Raw genomic sequence first — 6,000 nt, forward strand, 5'->3', positions numbered from 1 at the left:
ATGAAGTGCGGTTGGTTCATCCTCTCGTTTGAGATGTTTTCAAGAATCATGAAAGGTTTGAACGTGGGTCGTAATAGTCAAGATACAAATGAGGTTTGAGATGAAATCAAGTAGCAAACTTGAATAATTGTTTAGTTTCATATGTTATAATCAATATTTTAATTCATTTTTAATTATCCAATCTTATTAGTCCACAGTCGATAGTCCACAATTAACAGTCCAATAATTCATATATTGTTTAATATATAATATTCGAATTAATTAATATGTATCGTGACCAGTATTCGTCTCAGACTCGATCACAACTCAAAGTATATATATTATTATAGAATCAACCTCAATCCTGTATAGAGAACTCGATCATTACTGCATATAGAGAGTCTATGGTGATTCCAAATAATATATATAGATGCGTCGATATGATATGTCAAAACCTTGTATACGTGTCCCGATATTTAAAGTGCGTAAAATAAATAACAGAAATTAAATGACGATAAATAAAATTGCGAGAATATAAATTGCGATAAATAAACTGCCATAAATAAATTGCGATAATTAAATTGCGATAAATAAATTGCGATAAAATAAAATGTAATACGGAATAAACAGTTAGCTAGGAACAGTTAGCTAGGATCTTGTTAGCATGGATTCTTAACAAAATTTCATATTGTTAAATAGTCTGTTTCTAATCAATTTTTATTGTGTTCATTATTTCTTCATTATGCCAATTGTTGGATTCTGATAGGTCAAAATTCAAATATGAAATTGAATGAAAATAGTTGTTCTGTGGTGAATCAGATTCGTATATCTGTGGATGTAAGTAGGATGGTAATTGACCGTTAAATCAGGTTCGAAGAATGTACAGCGTAACTTATTAATGTGAAATCTAAATATTCCTCGGGTATTACCTACCCTTAAAATATTTTCACCATTAACAGTTTGTACGAAAGAATTTTTAATTACAATTTTTATGAAAATATACTTTCATATATATTTTCTTCAGATGTAATCATAGATTCAATGAGTTAATATAATATTAAACTCATTTGATTTACCGTTATAACTAGAATACATAATCTCTAAAACATTAGAGATTACATAATTGCCATGAAGAACGAAAATAATTGATGTAGAATGATACGTAGAACGATGATTATGCTTGAGGTATAGATTGCGAGGTTAAGACGTGTGGTGATGTTGTTGCTGTTGGTACTGGTTATGCTACTGGTGCTGCTGATGGTGGTACTGTTGCTGTCGGTGCTACAAGTGTTGTTGGTGCTGAGGTTGATGATGATGTTGGTGTAGTAAGTATAGCTTGTAATTCACGCACCATTCTTGTCAGGGTTTCTATCCTACCCTCTATCATTTCTATCCATCCACTCATCTGATTCGATAGATCTTGATTATCAATTCGAAGTTCCCTAACTTCTTCTAATATTCCCCTTCGATTAGTATTCGGAAGTAGAGGTTGAATATTTTCTGAGATTAAGGTAACGCGACCTTCGAGGTGGAAAACTTTAGCAAGAAGGGTGAATACAGTGTTGCGCATAGGTTCACCGGTGAGTACATCGTTTTCTCCGATGTTAGGAGGTAAGTTTGGTTCGCGGTAGGGCTCGCCTTCTTCATTTCTCCATCGAGTGAGTAAGTCTTGGACCCACCCCTATCTCTTCCAGAAAGAAAAATAACTAAATGGTTGAGGCACTTTTGATTCATTGACTTCGGAGTTTGTTTCAATATACATCTCGAAATCGCTTCCGGAACTAATGGAATCCAAGCTAGGTGTAGGATCCATCTCTCACGATCAGTTAAAGGGTTTTGATATGAAATGATTTTTGAATATCGAATGATATTCTATTTATATATAGAATATCTATACATACTTCCAAAGATTCCCGTGAATTACGGAGAAAATTAAGGAAACGTGTCAGATAAGGTCTACAGTGACAGATACGCTATGATATGGATTTTGTCTATACATTATTCATGCAATCACTGCAGTCAGATGTGACTAGACTAAGAATCATAAGCAGGTAATTTCCTAAGAATGATAAACTGATGATTTCCGACAAAGATGATAAGCAAGATTTTTGACATGCAGACACGGTCGAAGTCCAGACTCACTAATGTATCCTAACGACTTATCAGTTATACACACTAATGCAGACCTAGTTCGCTAAGACCACCGCTCTGATACCAACTGAAAGGACCCGTCCTAATCCATCCGGACGGAGTCCATATCGGTTATAAACGATTCATAACAGTTGATTACATCGCGAGGTACTTGACCTCTATATGATACATTTTACAAACATTGCATTCGTTTTTGAAAAGACAATCTTTCATTTCATCAAAAGTTGACAACATGCATACCATTTCATAATATATCTTACTATAATTGACTTAATAATAATATTTATGAACTCAACGACTCGAATGCAACGTCTTTTGAAATATGCCATTAATGACTTCAAGTAATATCCCTAAAATGAGCAAATGCACAGCGGAAGATTTCTTTCGTACCTGAGAATAAACATGCTTTAAAGTGTCAACTAAAAGGTTGGTGAGTTCATTAGTTTAACATAAATAATCATTTCATAATTTTAATAAACCACAAGATTTCATATTTCCATTTCTCATAAACATACGTCCCATGCATAGAGACAAAAATATCATTCATATGGATTGAACACCTGGTAACCGACATTCACAATATGCATATAAGAATATCCCCATCATTCCGGGATCCTCCTTCGGACATGATATTAATTTCGAAGTACTAAAGCATCCGGTACTTTGGATGGGGCTTGTTGGGCCTGATAGATCTATCTTTAGAGTTCGCGTCAATTAGGGTGTATGTTCCCTAATTCTTAGATTACCAGACTTAATAAAAAGGGGCATATTCAATTTCGATCATTTAACCATATAATGTAGTTTTGATTACTTGTGTCTATTTCGTAAAACATTTATAAAAGCGCATGCATTCTCAGTCCCAAAAATATATATTGCAAAAACATTTATAAGGGGAGTAATGAAACTCACCTAATGTATTTTGTAGTAAAAATACATATGACTATATTGAACAATGCAGGGTTGGCCTCAGATTCACGAACCTATATCAATTTTATATCCATTAAAACATAAAATCGTAATTTAGCAAAATTTATATTTATTATTAATAATATACTTGTTGTATTTATGTATTATATAGATATAGATATAGATAATTTAATATACTTAGTTCATGTAACCTGTTTAATATCATTTTACTAATAACAATATTGTGATATGTAAAAGAGAAAAAAAAATATCTATTTGTAATAATCCTGATAATGGTAAAATGATAATAGTAATAATAGTAATAATATTAATTTAAAATTGAAAATTTTTAATATAAATGATAAGACAAAAATGATAGTTTTAATAAACATATTACTTTTAATAATAAGGTTAATTTTAATCATAATACTAGTTTAAGTAGAAATTTCAGTAATCATGAGATAGTACTAATATTAATGTTTAAATGATAATTCTAAAATTTTTAACAATAATACTTTTAATGACTTTGCAAAGGACAACAATAATAATATTAATGATAGTATAACAATAATTTTAATCTTAATCATAACAATAAGAGTAGTATTAATAATAATAATAATAATAATACTTATACGATTAATAATAATAATAATAACGGTTGTAATACTTTATAATTACGATTGTGATATTAATACTAATAATAATAATTACTATACTAAAAACATTTATAATACTTTCAATAACAATAATAATAATAGTCACAATAATAATAAAGATAATAATAATGATAATAATGATAATTATATTAGTAAGAAGACTACCTCACAAGAAAGAATCCCATAAAAAAAATAGCTGCCCTCCCTCTGGATTGAACCCGAGACCTTTCGTTCCTAAACAAGACTCCTAACCATGCTTCTGTTTGTGATTATCTGCTTTATTTGTTAACGAAATTTCATTTAACTCTTACAGTTTTAGTTTCTTTTTCTGCCTTCAACCCAAAACAATCGACCCGATATATATATAACTCGTGCGTATCTGTTGCCTTTAAACCCTAAACCTCATCGACAATATCATCATCAATATCATTTATCATCATCTATTCTACCCATTATCATTAACTTATCTTTCGTTTTCGGATTTTTATCACCATCAACGAATCATCATCATCATCGAATCATCATCTTCAGTAAATCATCATCATCATAACATGCTTCCATGATTACGATCATCACCATTCTTTATCAACATAATCGTACATCATCATTCACCAAATATATATATATATATATATATATATATATATATATATATATATATATATATATATATATATATATATATATAACGAAAGTGGGTATGGTTGTGACTGAACCTGGAAGACAGATAGGTACAGCAGTGATTAAAATAATGTAAGTGGAATTATCTTGTTAAGGATTGTTGGCCATAACTATCGGTTTTTGTCCCACATAAAATAACACTTGTTTGGAATTTGATCATGCTCTATCAACTTGCCAAAACTTTAGACAATGACTTAACATTATTATCTCCACATTTCATAAATATTCCAAGTGGGGTTGTTGAAATAGATTTTGTCGACCAGAAGAAAAAAAATCACGAAAAGGAAAATGGTAGGGTCTCAGTTTTTATTATAATCGTCCCACTAACTCTCAATCATATACAGTACATATTATTCAATTTGTTATGGTACATGTTTATAACTTTTAGAACTAAGTCGAGTGGTGAGGTGGGGTTCAAACAGTGCAGTAAATAGAAGAAGACGACATCGGTTTGTAGCAGTCATTGGTGAGGTTTAAATGAGTTGTTGAAGGTGGCGGTTTTTAAATGGGAAAATAGCAGCAATTCACAGCGGTGTTGTTGGTGATGATTGATGGTCTGTGGTGGTTTGTTCAAGTCCAAAACAGAAAGAGAAATGAGAGAGATAGAGGATAGAAAATGGTGGTCACAAAGAGAATGGAGAGGGAGAAGGGAGAATTAAAGAGTTGATGATTGTTCACGGTACCGAAACTAAAGAAAACAAATATAATAACGATACTCATGGTGTTCGATGTTAGAACCAAGAGGAAGAAGGATCAAGCGATGGTAATTTATCTTGTATCATATAAAGAAAGAGATGGTGAGATTATGTTTGGTTAGTTCACATATCAAGAAAGAAAGAAAGAATGAAAGGATGAGTTTGTGCTTTGGAATGATCATAAAAAAAATGAATTTGATTGATATCAAGCGATTGTTTTATGGGTTGGTGGTGTGTAATTGGGGTAGCCAAGAATATTACATGGAAGCATAAGACAAATAAAAGAAATAAAATTTAGATGGCGACTAGTAACAGATTTTGTGTGTATCAGGAATTTAATTCAATTGAATGTCAATCATATAGACAAATTGAAATGAGCGGAAAGTGATATGAAGCATCTTCTTATAGTATTTATGTTTAATTTATATTAAATAAATATTAATAATAAATGTACTAATACTAATAATAATACTAATAATAATTATTTTAATAATAATAAAATTATTAATAATAAGGATATAAAAAAATGATAATTATAATATATTGTATTATTTTTTTAAAAGAAATATAATAGTAATGATAGCTATACCAATGATTTTTGATATTAATGGTAATAATAATTATAACATTAATAATATTAATAATGATAATATAAAAATTATAAATAAATTATAACTTATAATTACTTTTAGTATAATACTGTTACAATTTATTACTTACGTAATGTTACTAGTAATATTTAATTTAATATATATTTACTATATCTATTACATTATGAATTTAATAATAATTATACATTAAACTTTTATCTATTTATATATAGACTCATTTTTAAATTACAACATAATTATTTTGTATTTTGTTTTTACATATTCAATTTTAATGCTTAAATTACATTTTATAATTTCAATTTAATATACATATACTTACAT

The sequence above is a fragment of the Rutidosis leptorrhynchoides genome, chromosome 2 (assembly GCF_046630445.1).
Source record: "Rutidosis leptorrhynchoides isolate AG116_Rl617_1_P2 chromosome 2, CSIRO_AGI_Rlap_v1, whole genome shotgun sequence".
Taxonomy (NCBI): Eukaryota; Viridiplantae; Streptophyta; class Magnoliopsida; order Asterales; family Asteraceae; genus Rutidosis; species Rutidosis leptorrhynchoides.